At 39.7% G+C, this 22,126-nt stretch overlaps 1 long non-coding RNA gene across 1 annotated transcript in view; it reads left to right on the forward strand.

Annotated features, from left to right (window-relative positions):
- The window catches only part of LOC110400588, a 72,786-nt gene continuing 71,026 nt past the window's right edge, over positions 20,367-22,126 (forward strand). Inside the window, exons 1-2 of the long non-coding RNA XR_002439950.1 lie at positions 20,367-20,641; positions 20,773-20,869. This is a non-coding gene — a long non-coding RNA (uncharacterized LOC110400588). The remainder of the gene's footprint in view (positions 20,642-20,772; positions 20,870-22,126) is intronic.

The raw sequence follows: 22,126 nt of genomic DNA on the forward strand, positions 1-22,126 counted from the left end.
TGTTTTTCTTTCCTGCTGGTGGTGTTTCTCTTGAAATTGCAGAGTTTTTCAGAAGAGCTGATACAGAGGAGTCGCAGCTGGGCACAGTTGTTGACAACTGCTTTCCCAGTAATGGAGTCGGGCGAGGGCAGGGCTTGCTGCTGCCACAGGCTGTGTTGCTGCCACTAAGTGGGGCAACAGCTGAAATCTCTAAAGCAACTTCTTCATTGCATCCCAAACATCCTGGGAATGAGAGGATAAAGTATTGATCTCGGTATATCAAAATGGTAAGACAGTCCAGCCCATATCTCCCTTCATACTGCCAATCTGCCATCTGCTGTCCTTTCATTTTTCCCCGCACCACTGATGCAAGCAGCGTCCAAACTTCAGCACATGTTCTGCAAACAGCAGAGCCAATTGGGCTGCTGCTGTCATTCTGCCATCAGTGTCAGGTCTGTTCCAGCCTACTTAACTATTTCATTTGATAAATGTCACTATGGCTTCTTTGTTCTCCTCAGCACCATATGCTATCGGATTAAGAGTCAACTGAGTTTCTTTCCACTCTTCCTTCCTTCTGAAAGATCATTGGCAGCTGACAGCCCCAGTAGGAATTGTAGGTAAAGAAGTGCTGCATGCTATGAAAATTGTAGGCATGGCAGTTCTGCCTCTCTGCTCTGAAGTGGGGCATCTTTGCACAGCTCACTACAAACACAGGGCAGAAACCTGTGTGTGCTCTGTGGGGATAGCAAGAAGAAATTTCATAGGTAAGACAGAAGGTATGAGGATGGATACGAACCCAGAGAGCTTTTTCAATGCATCAGTTAATAGGAAGGATGCTACATTTGCTCATTAAAAAAAAATGGTTATGAATTTTATTCATTTCCTGTAGTACTTGAAAGAAAGTAGTGACACAAAAGAAAGTCAAAGGCTGAGGAAACACAGGAGGCGAAAAGGAGGGAACAAAACAAACAGGAACAGTAAAGGATCTTAACATCCTGCTCTTAGAGACTTTACTCAAATATTCAAGGTACAAATCTCTGTTATAAACTCTACATCACTTTCCTCCTCTCTTAGCAGGGAAGAATGTCTGCCAGAGATCTTTTATGTAGGTAAAAGTGACCACACCACAGTGGGCAGTCCTCCAGCCTTTCACTCAGCATATTCTGGGGACGTGCTAGTGAGACCACTGACCATCACCCATTAGAGATGGGGGAAGGAGTGGTGGGGTGGCAGAGCGGGGAGGCAAGCTACTAGCTCACTCAGTGCTACCTGAAACATCACCCACTGCTGGAGCCAGCCCGAGGCCAGGCCTGCAGCCAGTGCGTGCTACATCTTGATCAAAGACAAAAGGCCCAGGGTTGCAGTTACATTTGGAAAATGCTTTTTCGTTAGTTTTGTAATATGAGCTGGTGAAACTGTTTATAAAGATCCAGTCTTTTCCTTTCGTGCTCTATTGAATTTGCTCACTGAGAGTGTTTTTTCTTTTTAACTCGCCAGTTTGGAAAATGCATTTCAACCATGTGTCATCGCAACTACACTGCCAGCTTCTGGCTGAAAACAGGGTCCTGAGCTCCTGCTTCAGAAGATGGGTTTTTTACTCTGTGTCGAGTCATGAAGTTCTAGGCAGCATACTGTGAATATGGTGATGGCTGCCAAGTCTGCTATTTTTAACCGCGTGGATTAAAATAGGTGTCCCTCTGTAGAACTGTCCTTCAAGTTTGTTTCTTTATGCAGTGCTGGGCAACCTTAGTGTGTCTGTGGGAAGGAATGTGGGGATTTAGCTTCTGTAAAGGCACTTTCATCTCATAATCTTCACTTGGAGGTTTTTTATGTTTGCTTGGTTTTTTTATCATTCCTACTGCCATGGAAGGACCTAGGTGCATGAGTTGTTGTTATTTTTATTTTACCTACTGTTATTTCATCCTCATCTTCATGTGTCTCATCTTTCAGACTCCTCTTTTCAAGCGAAGGCTAATTTATTGTGCGTGTATACAGTAAAATGCTAAGTATTCACGGGGTTACAGTTCTTTGCTTGCAATTACAACTATGTTTTTAATTATTAGTAAATCACAAATTAATAAAGTTTATCCTCGAAATATGATAGAGAATTCCTAGTTTATTTATTAACTGAATAAGTTAAACATTCTCTGTATATTTAATGATGATTGATCAAGCCAGGATTTGAAAGCTGATAAATAGTCCATGCCATACCCTTAGTCTACAAGACTAGTTTTCTAACCTAGATTGTTAACACACGTGAGTCCCTGAAGATCATTCCACGCCAAATTCTCTTGCTTATCCAATAAAAAGGGTCTACATATGTGCCAGTCTTAAAAAGTTGAAGACAGAGTTTTTTCTTTTCCTCCAACTGAGATATCTTACACAGTTGGGCTGAAGTGACCCCAGTTAGGAGAAAAGGAACATTTTGATAATCTGAATATTGAACAAGCCCAAGAAGTAAGCTGTCCTTCTGCTTTTACTATGATCCTTGTAGTTCTGAGCTGAGTTAGGTTAGTGCCATTCTGCAGAACTGTTTTGCATTCCATTTTTGCTGTGTACCTGGCACAGGTGGGAGAAAGATGGATTGCAGTTCCAGAGCTGTCACTCTAACATCACTCATTTGTGTTTCACCCACTTCAGGGAGATGAAAGGTACTGCTCTCTGCTGCCTGCAATGACAGTATTGCAGATGTGCCTCTAAGTAACACTTGCCCTTTCCCATTTGTGTTTAGTGTAAACTGAGGGGCTAAAAGGGCCGGGAGAGAGGATGAAGAAGTATGTTTTCTCTATGAATGGACTGAGTGTGAAAACAGTACTCCAACTAATCTGTCAAAGCACAACACTGATGCAGTACACATGGTGCTGGTCTTTCTTTTCTCAAAATTAAGTACTTGCTACTGACTGGCCACAATTAAACTCTCTGGCCTTTGAAAAGAGATGCTGTGGTTTGTACTAAAAATACTCTGCTTTGGCTGAAATAAGAGAATGAAACTAGATAATCACAGGATGCAACATTAACTAGAGAGACAAAAATGGATAGTCAATTTAGTCCAAAGCTTATTGGTCCATTATTTCATATCAACAGACTCTTCAAAAGAAATTACAGTGCTTACTCAGTGGAAACCAGAGCTTGTTCCCTTGCAGCACTCTCCTGGATGTTCTTTAGCTCAAGCATTGTGTTGATGTGTGCATTTTCCTTTGGACAAATGAGGCAAATTGAATGCCCTAAGACATCTATAGATTTTGCTACTTTCCACTTACTTTTTCAAGATATTCAATAGATAACAGAGAAGACTGCAGACATCAGAAAATTTGAATGAGCAGAGTCTAAATGGAAGATGTTAATTGAAAATGTGAGCCCAGATACATAAAGATCAAAGGTAACATGAGAGGGAAGGGTTGCTAGAACTCAGGGACAAGGGCTGAGTTTTGCCCCAGCCTCTGCAGGGACATCCAATTCAGAGAACAAATGGAGGCTGCAGACCTGATCTAAACCAGAACAGTGTGCAGCTCTGGCAACAGCCTTTGTTTCAGAGACCAAATCAATATCAGGAGACAGAGCCCATGAATCTGTTTTTGCCTCTTAATTCTACAATTTTTAGTAGTTTCTGCAAAGTCAAGTTGGTTATTTTGTGATCCTGGGAAGGGGCTTTCTTACTCTACATGGCCAGAAGCAAGTGAATGGGAAAGGCACAAGCTACATGCTATGTCTCTGCCTCCACCTTTCTAGTGCCAGACAGGAGACTGTGATGGGTGTAGTCCAAGGGGCAAAAAAGAGCTGTTTGAGTGAAGAAAGATGTGACCAAGTTTGATATTCATTTATTCTTTTCTACTCAGCTGGTGGATACAGAGTTAAAAGAAAAGAAAACCTCATCACCCATCTCTTCTTGGCTATCAGAATGTGGCCCATCGACTCATGCCCCAGGTGGTACAGACACCAATAGCAGGCTCTTGCTCTCTCTTGATGGCTGCCCATTTCTTTGTTGTGACTGTCCCAAAAGCACATCCAAAAGATCTCAGATAGGAAGGCTAAGTTCAAGAGGCCTGTGATGAGCTCAGGCTGTGCAGCATCCGCTTTCTGTGAAAGACATGGTTCCTGCGACAGTGCCGAGACTGAAGGGTGCCCAGACGCAAGAGGGAGGCAGTCCACGGAGAAAGCCTCAGCAGCAGAAGGGAGAGGAGCTGAATAATGCCAAAGAGAACACAACCAATGATGCTACAGGTGCCCGTGTTTTCTGGCACCAGAATCAGCATCATTTAAGTGGGCCGTGTGCTGCGGCATTTTGCTTTGCCCTTCACTGTAGATTTGCTTGATGCTTCCCTCCCAGAAATGCCAATGAATGATTTGTGCTTGTCTTTGAGGATGAGTGTGCACTTTCCAGGACCGTAAAAATTCATTTTATCTCCACCAACCTGCAGCAGCAATTTTTAGACCTTCTATATCCACTTACTGGGCAACTTGATTGGTCACAGGTCCCCAGCGAGGTGGCAGTATGTGTCACTGCAGCAGTGAGGCAGGGAATTAGGTGACAGTTTTGTACCTTTTTGCTTCCACTTCCATTAAACCAGATTCTTTCTTTTCTACTTACAAATATTTATCTGCCAATGTTTGCAAAGCATCAGCACTTTTTTGCTGCCTTTTCTAACCTGTGGACATTGCATGGTATGTGGTGAACTATTCATTCCATATTCTTTGTGATCTTTTGGGGACATATAACTCCTTTCTACATGCATCCTCTTTACACTTTCCTAGGAGCATAAAATGTGCAGTAAACCTAGCAAAAAAGAGAAACAGTTTAGTGTAAGGGAATGACTTGAGAGGCACCCTCAAAAATGCGGAAGATGCACATGCTATTCAGCTTATTACTGCCTGGATGGATCCTGAAGTTGAGAAGCTGTTAAAGCAATGCTGAGTGTAACCTGGCTAATGTTGCTCAGCTTAGATGGAAATTCTCCCCTTCTGTGCTTTTTTCATTCCCCTTGCTTCATTTTCTGCATTAGTGTATTTGGAAGGATCCTACCCTTCACTAGGAAATAAAATGAGGGAAGGTAAAGAAGGAAGGGAATGGTTTGGAAGGCTAATCCACCAGAAAATATATACCTTCTGTACAGTGAGTATCACGTACCCTAAGAGCCTCCATTTCTTGTATTTCTTGCACAATCAGTTGTATCATATCAGTATGATACAACTGATTGTGCCTGTGAATTGTTTTTTCCCCAGTCGTCAGAAACTGAGCTGCAATAACCTTAATTAACATTTGCATAATTGTGATTAGTAACTTACAAAAGTACTGTTGTTGTAACAATATAAAAGATTATTTAACAATTATTAAATTATGCTGCCTTTATTATTTTTTTTAAAGTCACAGTGAGCAGCAAACAGGATATGTCTAGTTGATTATGTAATTAAACGTATTAAGTAGCTGTAAGCTGAGATAATTAAGAAAATGTTGAGCACTTTCTAAGGCGAGTAGGATCTACAGGAAGGCCAAATGTTTCTAGAGGGGTCCAGCTAACGCATCAAGGTCACTCAGCTTGAAATTCAATTCCAGATTGTTGTTGTTCACTGATAGTTTCATATGCTTATTCTCAACAAGTGCTATTTGAGCACTAATGTCTAATTCAATTAAATGGTACATTTCCTTATTTACTGCTCAGCTTCAGCAGCGCTGTGAGAATTGGGGCCTACAGTAACTCTTTTCTCAATGGCAAATTACTTCAAGTATCAGTTGTGATGGATCCAGAACTAACTATGGACTAAGATTAAAGCTCCTTGACTTTGTCTTGTTTGTGCTTTGAATTCTAATGCGGATACTCAGAAAGCAGCCAGCAAAGAGGAAGCAGTTACTGAAGTAAAGGGAGACAAAACCTGCAGGTTCCTCAAGAAAACTGGAAGGAACTACTTGTGACTAACAACCAGCATAAGGTTACTAGAGATTTACTGCAGAAACAAGGGCAGTAAGTCTCTTGAGAAGGCAGCATGGGAAGTATCGACTATGATTTTTTACTTTAAGTTTTGAAAGCACTCAGATAATTGAGTTGAAAAATGCAGAACATTTTAAAGAGAGAAAAATTTATGCTTTGGTCTTGCAGAACTCAGAATATATCATTTTAGAAAGATCATAAGGAACAAAAAAAAACTAAGTGAAAAACAGTGAGTGTCAAACATGATAAGGAAGTTAGTTTCATTCCCTCAACCCAAGGATTTATTACTAGAGAACCACTTATAAACATGCAGTACCGAACAACTTCTCCATCATTTACATATAGCAACAAAAAAATGTTTCAGTGCTATAGGACAATACTGCTGTTCATACTGCTGAAAAACTTGAGCAAATGAGCATTACAGAAAGAAAACCAAAAGATGATAGGACATCTTTCATTCAAGTGGCCCACCTTTGGATTTATTACCATGTATCTGGAGTTAGAATTCAATGCTTGTTCTTTCTGTTTTCTTGTATTTGTTCTGCTTTCATGTTTTCTTGGGTCCTAATTTTCCTTTTTCCTCTCAGTGTCATTGATCTATGTGATAGTGCATGACCTGAGAAGTCCTTGTAACAGGCTGCATCCAATAACTTTTACTCTGGTTCTGTTTGCTCTCAAGTATTTTTGGACACATTTAGAAATGGCTTCTATTTCCTGTCCCAGCATGTTAAATTATTCTGATTTTGATATGTTGAAAATTAGCAAAGATGTATGTTTTCAGTTAATTCCTAAGACCCATTTTTTTTCTGAGATTGTACATCTCTAAACTTGAGTTTTCTTTATGTTTTGGCAGCAATATGGACATGAGATAGACTAAATGACAAGAAAGTGAATTATTAACCCTCTCAAAATGCTAAGGGAATCTGCATTTTGCAGAAGTCTCTGAGAAGTATGATATATAGTTTAGAGGACCCACAAGAAAAGTGACTGAAATATGAACTAGAAAACCAAGATCTTTTTAAGTACTCTAACTAGATTCTAAGCTAAAAAAAAGAAAAAAAAAAAACAAACGTAAATTATATGCCTTGTAAAAGAATCAAGTGCAACAGACCACTATGTGCATTAATCACTAAACATTCAGATGTTAGACTGAAGAATCCAAAATATTTCAATTTAGTACATAGAAGACCCACAGCTCTTTTTATTGCGTGCTTTGGCTATTCTTTTGTGAGTTCTCAACTGTGAATTTTGACTGCATGGTAGCTATGGAATAATCCAATTTTGCATAGCAAAACTTGGCAGGCTCCACTAAATTTCTCTGACTCGAACATAAGATGCTTGATTTTGCACAGTTTCCACATCAAACTTGAAAATTCTTTTTAGTGGACAAAACCCACAGCAAAAACAGGCTGAATTTTTCTGAAGCTAGTCACCCATCCTTTAAAATCAGTAATAAGGAGAAAAAGCTATTAAAGTTAAAGCATGTTAAAAGGAGAAAATTGTACCACCTCCATTGGAACAAATGAAAGAACAGCTTCTATTGACAGTTGCTTTATTATTGGAAAAATTCTTCTGGGAGTCATTGGACTGCATGGAGGCATCCTGTAAAGGCAGAGTCTTACTGTTGTTAATCTCTGGCAGTTGGAAACTGGTGCTCAGGCTCTGTTCTGCCAACTACTTTTGTAGAACAGTGGTAAGGATTATACATTTCTACTCAACTCTGTCTGCATCTTCTTTTAGGAGTCTTCAGAATCAGGCAGCCTTCAAAAATTTCCACTCCAGTAGTTCCTCTTAAGAGTTCACGGAGCCAGAAACACCAGGCAAATGTGGAGGAATAAAGCCTTCAGCTATAAGCAAGTCCCACTTCTTGAGAAGAGCAGGTTGGTTCAGTCATGAGAGAGATGCTGAGATGGGCATCAACACAGTGTACTCTATGCTGTAGGTTTGGCGGTACTACTGCCTGCACGTCATAGGGATGCAGAAGCTGTTTGTGTATGGTTCAGCTGCTCCCTTGGGTCTGCTGCGAGGGCATCAGTGCCTGGAAAAGTGATGGGCAAAAGAGGTGATGAAGGACTGAAGCAGATCCACCAGATCCACCAGATCCACCTGCCCGTGCTCACAGACCCATCCTGAAAATCTATCTCAGCCTATTTAGTGGGGCCATAAGGCCTGCTAGTGTCTGTGATTGCTCATTAGCTTATATTCATGACAGCTATTCCTAAGGAAGGGGACCTGTAGCCTCTGCTTTTAGCATGCAAATTAAGCAAAGTTTGGAGTTACTACACAAAATCACCAAATGCCAGGCTTTCATTACTGCACTCGGCTTTTCAGAATACAGTTTTAATTGAACTAATTATCACAGGCTTCCACAGGTATTTGAGGCTTTAACAAAACACTTTATAAGAATTCTAATTATGCTCCCAGTAAAGACAGCGACGAAAACACTTCAGTGGTGTAGGATCAGAGTACATGTAGTGCAGATTATTTATTTTTCTTGTCTAACTAAATAATGACATAGATTGGCAACCAGTACAACAGGAAGCCTTAAACTCAGGTACCCGTGACTCATTTATTTAGTATATGTATATAGACCCTCAGATCAAGGATAGGTAAAGCTAATAAATAGCTAAAACAAAAGAATATCTAATTTAGGATGTCATCAAGAATAGCATCCTGAAGCTATGGAAGGGGGAAGCACTGGATCTCACACTCACTCCAAGTGAGCTAGCCTGCTAGGATCAGACCTAGTGCTGCAGAACCCCCCTGGCACAGCACCTACTGCAAAGGCATATTGAGATTCCATCCCGCACTTGCTAAAGTATGTGTGTCTAATTTGGTCATGGTAATTAGGACTCTGTATGAATTAATAATAACAATCTTATTGATTTCAGCAGGATTACTTATCAAATCATCAGCTAATATGTGCAAATAAAGGAGTGTGCTGCCCAGGAGTGGGTATGAATAACAAAAATGTTTAGATCTGGTTTCCTACGGCATTTTACTGTACACTCCTTTAAACCCACTGTGACTGTAGTTATGCAGTGTACACAGTCAGTCATTTCAGAATATAGACTGCAGGTGGCTTCTGCACTAGAGAAACTAGTAGTCTGTCTGCTACCGAAGAGCCAAGTGGGATTCAGGTGCCAAGGCATGGGGTGCCTTTGGGTGTCTGAGATACCTGTACAGGGCAGTCAGGTATGACCATTCCATTACAAGTGACTGCCTGGAGGCCAGGCAGGGTAGTCTACAAACAGATCCTCCGCTTAAAACAGTTCCCGACTCCCTGGTTTAGCCTCCTCAGCCTCTCCTCAAATATCTGCCTGTGACTCCTATTGTACTGGAAACACTATGAGATGCTGGGAAAGCAACCAGCTCTCCCCAGCAGAAAATGTACAGACAAAAGGTAACAGCAAACTCCATCATGTGTTGCTCTAGACAGGAGAAAGAGTAAGCTAACTTAGCCAAGCTTTCAAGAAATGTGTTGTGGGTAATCTAATGAGGGATACAATACCTTAGGACAGTAAAAATGCAGTAACACAGAACAATAAAGCAGTTGTCTCACAGCCCCTCACCAAGATCAGATCTCAAAGAGATACCTGTATCACCTGTCCTAAAAAACATCATTCGTGCAGACTAATTCCTCCAACTTCCCAGACACGTCATTCAAGTGTCTCTTTATTCCTAACACTCACTGCCTTTCTCATTTTTTTATCAGCCTCCCTTACTGTAGTTTAAGCTCATTATCACTTTTCTTAATCCCAAGGCAGCAATTTGTGGAATATTTGGTGATTTATTTTGACATCTTCTCAATGTTGTGATCTCTTAACTTGTTTTTATTTTTTCTGCTGGGTAATGTTTTCTAGAAATCCACTAACTCTTAGCACTTTCATCCAACCTCTCCAACTGCAGAACCCCTTTCCTCAGACGCATGTCTTGCTCTTTACTAAATCTTTTGTGAAGTATATGAGGCTAGTCCTAGCTCCCAGTATCTCCCTCAAATGGATGAGTGGCATCAGAACAGCCAAACACTAGCTGTATGGCTAATGATAGCAGTCCCAAGCGTTTCACAGGGCAGTTACCATCAAGAGAAAAGGGTATTTGCAAAAAAAGGTCAAGAGATAAAAGTCAGGCAGAAAAACCTGGACTAATGATCATTCTTTTGCACATTGTGTCTCACAGCTGATATGAAAGTTCAGATTTCATTCTTGAAATTGTTTGGACTTCAAAAGCTGTGAACTTTTTCAGTGAGAAAGGAAGGCTTCCAAAGTTTCATGTAGTTCTGCTTGAAGAAAGATCTTCCTTTTTCTTTCAGTCATTCAATATTTGCCTCTTTTTATCTGACCTTGCATCTAGTTCGTAGTAAAAAACTGCAGTGGTAAAATTGGTTACTTCTCTCCCTCCTTGAAATTAGATGGCACTGTCAACTCACTGCTGGTGCACTCACCTCTAGAGGACCATCAGATTCTGACAACTTTAATTTTTCATAGTCTGAAAATGAAACATTTGATTGCAGAGGAAGCCTCTCTCTGAACTAATACAGTCTTCCTGCATCCATGGAAAAGCAGACATACATCGTAGCTCAAAGAGATGTGTGAACTACTCTCATTCTAATCTGCCCATCACAGCAAGTTGAAATTCAAGATAATACTGTGTAAATGTTAATGTTGTCAAGAAGTCCCTCTGGGTGGGGGCAAGAAGGGAAGAGGGAGGAGTACTGCAGTTACAGACAAATCTGAACTGATGGACCATCACTATTTGTCCGTGAACTCTCATAGCAGTCAACAGAGTTCAAAACTGTCAGTCTTCCCCTGGGCATCAGTTTCCAAACTAGATGAAGAAGAAAATTCTCCAAATGGATTGCTTTAGAAAAAATTTAACATCAAGGATTTGCTTCTCTTGAACTTGCACTTGATTGTTGTGTTTTACCTGCAACAAATCATGAGAATCAAAGATTTTCCTTCACACTCCATTATGATTAAATAGAGTATATATTATAATATATACAAAAATATATGAGTGCTACTCTGAAAGAAACAACTCCTATTTTATTATGCTGGCCCAAGATGTCAGAGGCAGATGTTGGTGGTATGGCAGTAGAGGTTGAAACTTCCCACCAGTATTCCCTTACATGTTGTTGCCGTGTGACAGATGGCAGCAGAGGGGCAGTCCGACAGAATGGCATCTGACATGGGAGTGTGTATGAAGCAAAGGTGTGCAATCGAATTCCTCCATGCAGGAAAAATGGCACCCACTGACATACATGGATACTTGCTGAACACTTACGGAGACCAAACAGTGGATGTGAGTACAGTGAGGTGGTGGGCAGTGCATTTCAATAGTGGTGACAACAACAGTGGGTCAGCTCTACCGGTGCAGATATTTATGAAGGCAGCCTGCAGGCTCTTGTTCATTGCTGGTGAAAATGCACAGCTAATGGTGGTGTCTATGCTGAGGAATAGTGTTTTGTAGCTGAGAATGTACTGTATCAAACAGCATTATTATACGTGTCAACGGTTTACGGGCGTTAGGCCCGATTCCGTGACAAAGGGGACGGGGGACCCACGGGCCCACGTCCTGGAAAAAGGGGAAAGGGGAAAAGGGTAGGGAGATGGCCCTGAGAGCAAAGAACAGCGGCAACAATCTGAGGAGAAACAAACTAATTTACTAAATAAGATATCGGAATGCAAAACACACTATAATACAATATAATTACAATTTAAGCTGATAAATCCAATACAGAGAGAGAGAATGTCCCAAAATCAAGGTAGGCCTTACTCTACTACCGACGATAAGACGGCTGGAGAGTGAGGTGCTGCCAAGATGAGAGACGGCGGAAAAAGGGGACAAGGTCTCGTGATCTGCAAGTTTTTATACTGCGAGCTTTTATCTTTTCCTTCCGGCTGGAAAATGGTAACAGAGGAGCAAAGTACCATAGGGAATGTAGTAGTCCTTCTCTTCTGAGGACCAGGTACATTCACTACATGATGTTATGATGTGGAGTACCAATAACCAAAAATCATAAAACCATGACATATACGCTTTGTTTCTGTTTTACTTTCCATGGAAATAAATAGGACACATTATTTTCGGAGCAACCAATGTATGTATACCTTAAAAATATCTTCTTAGTGAAGTACCACCAAAGAGTCAAAGGGTCATATTAATTTCTGGCATATCGCATGTTTAGATCAACTGGAAAGATATTTGCATCTCTTCCAGATGAAATCTTAGAGCTGAAAAATTGTGGTAGCTAGGAGAGCATTGTTGAAATAACTAGATTCACTACTTGGCGCTTTAATAGCATCTAAACGGCATATTTTTCAGCTGTGAAATAGAGGTCTTTTCCACTGTTCTGGAAACATGGGATTCAAGGTGACTTCATGGGGTGTTAATGGATGAACGATCTGCACCCTGCTAACAATATTTCATGAGCAACAGTGTAGCAAATAATAGCCTATTACACTGAGCCACCACATGCCATCTGAAAAATATATTGTTGGCTTTAACATCCCAAATTTAAGCAACTTTCTGCAGGAATATGCCTAGCCCACTTCAAAGCACAGCATGTCCCCACCATTAACTAGCAGCTACTTAGATTTGGAAGTAGTGATGTCAAATTTCCACTATCTCTCCCCAACAACTGAATCCCTGATGGCTAGTGAATGGTAAGGGTATCAGTCTTTCTTCAGTATATACAGAAGCATATGCATGGGGCATTTCGTTTTGTATGAGACACATTTTTCAGTCCACATAAATTTGAAGAAATACCACCTTTGAGTCTCTGTGGTAAAACAAACTTGATTTTAAGCTGTTGAGCAAAGTTCTTAGGCATGGAAAGGGCACTGCAAAAGGCAAAGAGACCTGTGGAAGGCATGGGATAGCCAAAGTCTTGCTTGTTAGGAGGCTAACACCAGCTGATTACCAAACAAACAACAAAAAAAATCAATCAAACAAAAAAAAAGGGTGTACAAAGTCAGTGATATTACAGCTTCCCAGAAGTGTTAGAGGTGCTCAAGGTAACTAACGTCCTTTAGCAACACTGGTTCTGCCCTTTAGCAGCCTACACACTTCCATATCATGTCCTGGACATCCCCATTCTCCCTTTGGCCAGAGTTTTCTTAAATATCTTTCATGATTTTCCTCTTCCTTCTCCTCCTCCTCCTCTCCTCCCCATCTTGGCTCTCTTGTAATTACATCATTGCAGAAAGTTATGACAGACAATAAGGATAGGCCAGGGAAAGATTTAAGGTGAGGTCACACACTGCTTTCTTCAAAATACACTGCCTTTAAAATTTATTTTCTTTCTCGTTTTCAGTTTCTAGATGCTAACATAAGCTTTTCACTGGAAATCACTTCTCCTGTAGTAGTATTAGAGTGATCAACATTTTAAACAGAGTGAACCTATTCTGAAGAAGAATAGATGTAATGACATGCATGATTTCTAGTGAAATCTTGTTCAGGCTTGCTCTCAAGGGCTTACAAACTATTATTTAAGGGACAGATGTACTAGAACATGAAAGAAAATATCTGCAAACAGCTTGACTAATGATTTGTTTAAAGTTTGAAATATGTTTCCAAGAGTCAAGGTTTTGCTGTTTATCCATTTTGTTTAACAATTGTTCCTGTTGTTAACTTCCACCTAAATAAGTTGGCCAGCTAGTGTTAGAAAGAAAATATCCGCTGTAATACCTACTCCCAGTGATAAAGGGAAAAAATCTTTGAGTCCAAGCCCTCTGCTTTGACCCATCAGAGAGCGAGCATTACACAGAAAATGACAAACTTTAGTGACATTTTGATGGAAGAAAATGAAAATTTATCTCTGATCTTTTGCAGCTCAGCTGTTGAAATAGCTGTTGTAATTCTAGTCCTTTGAAGTTGTATCACATCCGGATGAGTAAAAAGAAATGTGAGTTGCCCTAATCTACCTGGAATTAGGTAATTCAAGTAACAGTGCCAATAGCAGTCACTGATGAAGGACAAAAAATAATAGAAATTAAGAAAGAAATTCAGAAATGTATTTTAGGTCAAATTAATTTTATTTTTATTTTTTCTCCTTTTTCCTGTCTTTCTGCCTCAGGCAGAAAGAAGATAAAGGACTCTTCCCTTATCAGACAATAGACAGTAAAAGACAGCAACTTTAGCTTCCTTTTTCCAAAACCACCATCAAACATTTTTAGAAGTACTGACACCACTATGAAGATTTTCTGGAGGGCTCACAAAAACACTGGCCGATATGCAACCCTCTCAGCAAACTCCATTGCTCCTGCCTTCTCTTCCACTTAGATGCCACTGGGCTTTACTTCTCTAGTACAGCCAGCTGCACAGGGCAGTAACTTTTCTTTCCATTCCAAGACATACCTACTAGCAGCAAGAGAAATTTTCCTTTCAGAGGATGGTATCTCTTTGTCTCACTTCTCTTTCAAGTTGTAGCAGAAAGCTTGGTGACCACTCAGTTTTTGTCTTCATATTGTTATCGTTCCTTGCAAATTTCCACAGTTGTACAGCTAATTTCTTCTTTTGGGCAATAAAATAAAGCAGGGAGACTCTTAGAAGGCAGCATTTTTCCTGCTTAAGTTAATTTTGCTTGGCATTTTCTTTTGCTCTTTCTCTCAGTGCCCATGCAGCCTGTTCCCCTGCAGAGCTCAGCTTGAGCAGCAGCCTGTAGAAGCAGAATAACAGCACTTCGTCTGCAGCAGGAGCTCTCAGTGCTTGTTTCTTTTGCTTACACTTAACTGGGAAAATTGAGTAGGGAACCAGAGACCTGAATGAAGGAGAGAATATAAGGTATGAGTGGCAACCTCCTTATTTTAACACCTGAAGATAGAGCACATGCAAAAGAAAAGAGTGAGTTATTGAAAGACATGTCTCAGAGGGGTTCTGCCCCATGCTGACCTTTTCTTCCTGTTTTACACTTTAGTTATATATTGTCGTTCTCATTCCTGTGAAGTTACAGTGACTTGTCAGGTAGTGAGAGTAACAGCATCCTCACAGGAAAAAAAGAATGACACTAGGCAGCCGATCCTCCCAGGGAGGAGGTCATTTCTGTCCTCAGTTGGATAAGATCACCACTCGCTGCTAGCTCATTCCATTCCTCTCAAGTTGGTATCCTGACAGGCAGTGGACAAATTACTCCAACACCTGAATTTCCCTGACTGTAAAGAGAGGTGAGATTCATATACTCTCCCTTGGAGAAGTGTGTTATAAGGATTAATTAGCTCCTTCATGTATAGCAGTTAGAAAAGCTGATTTTTTAATTCTTTTTCTGGGAGGACCAAGTGCGATACACTAATGTTACTAAATTGGTGTTTAGCCTAATAGCTCTTTCCTCACTGTAGCTCTACCAAGGAAAGAAAAGAAAAAGGTCTCCATCTCTGAATCCAAAGTTAGTTGATTACTCCTTTAATTGCTGAATGAGCTCTCAGTTATTTCCCACCATTCTCCAAAGATTCCAACAGACCATGTTCACCAGTGTCAACTGGAGATGGTGTAAGCTGGTATCACTCCACCAGAGAGATGACACCAGGCTACACCGAAGCCTAGTCTCTTCCTTGAGGCCCTTCAGATGAGAGCTTGCTGTGGACACCCTGCAGTGACCGGACTGCACACATGAGACCAGACTTACAGTGGGCTAACCTGTCCCTGGACTCAGTCTCGGCACACATGCACAAGTGGTATACTTTCATCTTGCTATGAAACACCTGAAGTTCACCCAGATCTCTTAATTTTGCATTGCCCTGTATCTCACAGTAGGTCTTTTTAACCTGTCTCTAAATGAGGCAGAATTTCCCAGCCACGGGCAGTTCATTTAAATATAAATGTAAAAGTGATGCTAGAGGAAATGGTTTTTGCACAGATACTTGATTATGAAATCAAATTATTTCTCTACTGTTTTCAGTTTTGGTGGCTAACGGATGGTAACAGTGAAAAAGGGCTGGGTTTACATGAATTAAAGGCATTCATTCCTGCATGTGCTTTAATCTATATTGAAAGTAGAGTGTTTTCAATTATGACCTGAGCCTATGAGATTTTTTTCTCTTTAAAGCAATAGAAAGAAAAGCCTCAAAGCCTCAAGGAACTGTTAAGTGTAGGTTTATACACAAATGCCATAAATTATTCTTTCTTATGTTCACAAATGATAACAAATATATGATTTGATGAGTTAGATCTCTACTTCAGGCAACAGGAAACACCAGCTACAAGTTAAATAAAGGCATGGATAAAGAAATTGCTAGCTGAATTTCCCTGAAACACAGAAATAAAATACCAAAAGCACAGAAGTCCAATAATGATTTGTGATCTCTGGTGCCAGAGAAAATCACTCAGAGAGTTGCCTTCTGACTGAAGAGAAAGAATGGTTCCTGTTCTGTTTCAGAGGAAGACAGAGGGCAACCAGTACATTAGTACTTTCTTCAGTGTTCAAATGTGCTTATAATTTCCAGCTGAGGAGCTGGACATTCTTATGGTTCCTTGAACATATCAGTACCATGCCTACTCATTCACCGTGTCTATCATTCCTATTAGTATAATCTTCCTCTTTTTCTCTATCTCACCTTCTGCACATTTTCCCCAAGCAGATGCTTTTCAGTCTTTTCACTTGTGTCTGCTCCTCTTGTGTGGACAACGCAGTTTTGTTGTTAAGCAGTGGTTCAAAGTTATGTTACTGGAAGACTGGCAGAAAAAAGTAATAGAAGTTACAAAAATATGCTCAAAGAGCCATTTAGGCTTACCTATAAACCATGTGTCAATACCTTAGTTACAATGAAAGAGGGTTTATTCATACCTAGCTTTATAGCAACTCCTTTGTTTATACTATTTTATAATTTGTTTTGCTGGAGTCTAATCAGAATTGTATGTGTGCATCTGTGTTTTTTTTAATATCTGTGGTTATGAAGTGCTTTTAGAAAAGTTAAAGATACTTGGCTTATTTGCAATAAACACTCCTACAGCTTAAAATGTCCCAGGTTGTGTAGCTTCTCTCCTTGGAGATCTTCAAAAGAAACCTAGATATGGTCCTCTGTAGCCTGCTCTGGTGACCCTGCTTGAGCAAGGGATCAAACCAGAGGTCCCTTCCAACCTCAGCCGTTCTGTGAAACTAAAGGATTTAGAGCACAAATGAATCTGACCCTGAATATCTATTAAGCATTGGTGAAAACAGAGAGGAATACAATTTTAGCATAAGTAATGTGCTTTTCTAATCTAGTAAAACCTCTGTGCCTTTGTCACACTTCCGTATCCATTGTTCCTTTGTATTCCTGATTTATTTACAAACACAGTTCTGATAATTTAAAAAACAGGATTGTGTGGTTTCTGGTTTGGCTTATTGTGTTTGTTTTTTTTTTCAAAAACCTTTTAATAACATTAATTGACTCAAATTCATAGAATGCTGTCAGCAAGATATTTTTTATATAAAAACTTCTTATAAGATCTTTCTAGGTTGAAAGACCCAGCTGCTTCGCTAGAATTAAGGTAATATGTAAGATAAGTATTTTAATCAAGAAAGAGAAGGAAGGAAATTTTCGGTCCTTTTTTGCCAGTTTCAGAAACCAGGTGTTTGGAATACTAACTGTTAGAAGCATAGAGATAAATAAGTGCTCTTTGCAACTGTAGCAAGACAGGGAAATATATCCAAACTGGTGGCAATAGGTTCTGTGTGATAGCAATATCCATGAGAAGGATCAAAAAAACTATCACTTTAACGTTTTTCTTCATTTATTCTACCAAGTTAGTAACTTGTGTTAGGGGTCTTCAGCCTTAGCAGTAAGCATTTTCCAGCATACGAAACAAGATCAGCCCAATTGCTTACAAGGAATGTTCACTAAATTTCAATGCATCTGAGGAGTTTTAGGTGTTATTGTTAGTATCTCGTTTCCTTGTTTATGCAATATAGTTAACAACACTTTCCTCTGGCTGCCCTTTAGGCAGCTTCTCTGTGTAGAAAATAATCTTTTTATGGTAGACACAGTCTCCTGCTGTATGTTTAGTGATGTCTAGCACAATAGTTCTCTCATCTGCTCTAGAAAGCGTCTGAGAGCTATAGCTGTCCAACAGAAGTAGAGAGGAACTGTGCTTACACCTCTGGGTTTTCTGATATGAAAGTGAGAATATTTCACCCAGAACTGCAAAAGATCAAAACTCAAATAGTATATTTCTTTTGAGGGAAGAAAAATCTGCACATATTTCATCCTGGGGTTTGTGGGCCTTGGCATGGGGTTGCATTTTTGAAAAATAAAAGCTTAAGAAAAAATGGGCTGGCCTCAACAAACCGTAATACTAGAAGGTGTAGTAATTATTGAGACTGACAGATGAAATGGCTCATTCATTCTTGCAGCATAAGCCCACAATGTTATGAGCTATCTCCAAAAACAGATCTTTTACATAATAATGGAATCTAACACTGTTCTACAACAGTCTGCCGCAAATTCCAGAAGAAAGCTGTCTGCAGCTCCCTGATATTTTACACTACTTGGTGAAAGCAATTCCCTTGAAGAGCAAAGGAAAAAGAAAATGAGCAGTGGGTCCCACAACTCATCTCAAGTTTCCTTTGGTGACTTTCTTCCATTTCTTTTTCATGAGGTCTTTGACAAGCAGCAGCAGTTATAAGATTTTCATTTCCTGGAACACTTATTGCCAGGCCAACCTAAAAGCTATTTTTTCTTCACTTTTTTTTTTCCTACTTTTTACTTTTTCTTCTTTTTTTATGATAGATGCACAACATGACTGGAGAGATTCATTACCTACTTTTCCCAAACTGTATATCAAGCTTTGTATACCTTCTGATATTCAGGAGGGAGTTCTTCTCTTCGGGACAGTTTATGTTAGTCTTCCTATGGCAGAACTGTAAGGCAAAGTATAACTCAAGCTATAACTTGAGTACAAGAGGAAATTTTACTATAGTCCTTGAGGAGTAAGAGATTGCTGAGTGTCAGTGAACAGGTTTCTATATCTTCAGTAAATAAAGTCCAAATTAAAACAAAGAGACAGTCTTCTTTGCCAGTCACTTGCTCATGGCTAAGAAATCAAAGTTTAGGCAGTAGGACAGATCAAAAATTGGGAATTGTGGGAAAAGATCATGTGAATCCACTACATATTAGCAAAGTTAGCACAATTAGACACAGAGACTCATCATTTTATATAATGCTGACTGACCCTTTTTGTCTTCAGTAGTGTTTCATCACCTATGGACCAAGGGGACATCTGACAGATACCACGGTATCCCAGCAGTTTGACTGTACTGTGTCAGAATGTCCCCCAGCCAGAGCCATTCATCAGATCATTGGGTGGCAGCGCTGACATTTCAGTAGATGTGTTTAATTACGTGGGTGAAGGAGGCCCATCATCAGTAGTGCTGACATTTCAAAGAGCTATCATCTCAGGATAAGTCAGCTCTAAAACTAATCTTTTTCCTGTCCTTCTCCATCTACCCCAACAAATAAAGCTGCATGAGTAAGATTTTTAAACACTGGTAGTACCTAAAAAGAAGTACACAGCACAGAGAAACCCATATAGGTGCCCACAAGCAACCAATTCAGACTGAAACCCTTGGTGCCTTGGCAGGCCTGGTTGTTTCATTCAGCATGTGGCTTTGCCTGTGCATGCACACTCTGGCACTTCCTCAGCCAGAGAGCAAAAATATTCCCACCTGTGAGGATGATAACTAACAGAGCATCTCATTGTCACAGCAGGGCCCTGCCCACCCCAGCATGTCTGACAACCTGCTGATGGGGGAAGACAAACATTGCTAAATGATTCACTTTATGATTTTTCTGGTTGCTCTTCTTGGATACCAGTGAAAGGCACAAAGTAGGACAAAAAAGCTCAAGAGTTAGGCCCAATTTTGTCATTCACTGCTGCCTCCACAAGAGTTTTTGCTGACAGCTGAATTTTCATGTTATGCCTAGCGGGCTGTCCACTCAACATTTGAACCAATATCTTGAAAGATGAAAATTACGTTTCATCTGAGAGAGATTTAAATAGAATGGTCCATTGTTAAAAAAAAAAAAAAACATACAAACAAAATCCTCTTTATCATCTTCTGCCACATTTTCCCCAACACAGCAAGTAATTTTTAATAATTAAAATAATTCCTTAATAATTAAAATAATTTTGCAAAAGCCATGGTTTTGGTTTTAAAAATAGCCAACATTATATTTATTTTGCTCACTGTAGCAGAAAGTTCCACTTAAAGGAATTGTTCTTCTCTGTTAAAGCTCTTCCCATAGGGTAAATCTTTAAAGGTCTACACCTTTAAAGCAAAAGACATATTTATGGTCATGCAAAAACAAAAATGCTCTTCTGTAGTGTTCCCAAGCCAGCTCTCCTGAGCTGAACCATTTCTAGTATGTTTTTTCTAAAAATGACCCTACCAATTTGCTGCAGTCTAGAAAATGATTTTGTTTTTATTTATTTGGAGGAGGTTGAAGAAACTTGTGTTGAGACACTGAGCCTGACTCACAATACCTAAGCTGCTTCTCAACCTCCTCTGTGCCACTGATGCAGTCATCCCTCCCTTCAAGGGAGGCTGAGACCACAGCAACAAGACTACATGAAAACATGCATGTGACACTGAACAAACACTGCAGGCTTGTGCAAGCACACGTATATCTACCCAAGCAAAATGAAAATGCACTCAGAATAACTTCCCTCCAGCCATTTGTTTTTGTTTCTGTCCAATCTGACTTCATGCCAAATTCAACCAACACCTTTCAGCTGCATTTAATTGCTCTTTTTCAACCTAAAAAGTTAGGTGGAAATAACTACTTATTTTCAGTCTTACAACATCCAGCTCCATTTTAAAAGTACATTTATAAATGCTTTTTATATCACCCTTGTCACCAGTAATTTCTTTCTTTTTTTTTTTTTTTTTTTCCAGAACCACAACTGACTGAAGTACGAAAATCGCTGAAGGGCATTTTCTATCACACTTTGGGCAGCTGCACACAAAATTGATGGAAAATTACCTTTCCAAGGTGAGGTGAGTTTAATTGCTAATTTGATGAAAGGGAGGAAATACTTAAGACACTTTGGCCTTGGAGAGCTTGGAAGGATCTTGTAGGAGGATGAGAAATTTTCTGACAAACATCTTGGTAACAAAATTTCCTACAGCTCTTTCAGTGCATGAATATTTTTTTGATCATCTTTGAAAGGTGAACAGAAATGACCAATTCAGAAATGTATGAAAATCAACACTTTTTAAAAATTATAAATTAGAAACAAGAATAATAGCAGTGAGGACGTTCCACACAGGAAGATTTTGGTATAGTGTGTTTTGATCAGGTGAGAGGTGCCTGAGCAACATGATTTGGTGAGAGATGATTCAGATGGTGTTGAGTGAAAAGCGTATCTAGTAAACAAGGAAAGAAGGAAATTTGGGAGTTTTGGTACTTGAGAACAAGAGGAAGGCTGCACAGACTGAGCATACCGTAGTACATCCATTAGGTCTGTCAGGTTTCTGAGGACACTTTACCTCCGTGCTTTTCTCCTGCTCTCTCAGATCCTGATATGATGTTCTATGGAAGGACCCCCTTGTATGTTATATACTCAGTTGGAGGTCTAGCTACTTTGTCTTCCCAGTGTCTTTTTTATTTAATCCTCCAGAGATGACTTCTGAATTTAAATCTATCTCCAAGGTTCCTTTCTATTTAACATTTTTGTTGCCTCATTGTTCGTTTCCCTGATTACTTTCAATTCAATTATCTCATTCTGTTTCAGGCATCTTGAGCGACATCTCCTCCCTTCCCCATCCTCTTGCATCTCTTCCCACCTGTATATAAAGTACAGAAGTTCTGGTTAGAAATCGGAATTTTTTTCTCCATCTCTACATCTTTCTTTCCAACTTATCCTAGGCTACATCTGGCAAGTTGATCAAGATTCAGTCTACATCAAACCTTAATCAACAAAAATAATGATCGGAACAGTTGCTATCTGGAAGACAAAAAATGTCCTGTCTGTTCTTCATCCTGTTCTACTCTAGCTATTCACCGATACATGCAGTACTGACTTCTTTGGGTGTAATAGTAGGTACCATGTTCACACAGAACATCTGTCTTTATCTCACAGACTCTTGACATACCATGAGCATCTGTCTTATGTATATTACAACTTCATTGTTAGCTCCTCTCATTCAATCTTTTATTTTAGGTAATGACTGGTTTTGAGAATGCAAACTATTTCCCTCTGACTTTGTTTTTTTATTAAGAGTGACTTATGTTTCCAGTCCATCCCTT

This window comes from Numida meleagris, chromosome 1, assembly GCF_002078875.1.
Source record: "Numida meleagris isolate 19003 breed g44 Domestic line chromosome 1, NumMel1.0, whole genome shotgun sequence".
NCBI lineage: Eukaryota > Metazoa > Chordata > Aves > Galliformes > Numididae > Numida > Numida meleagris.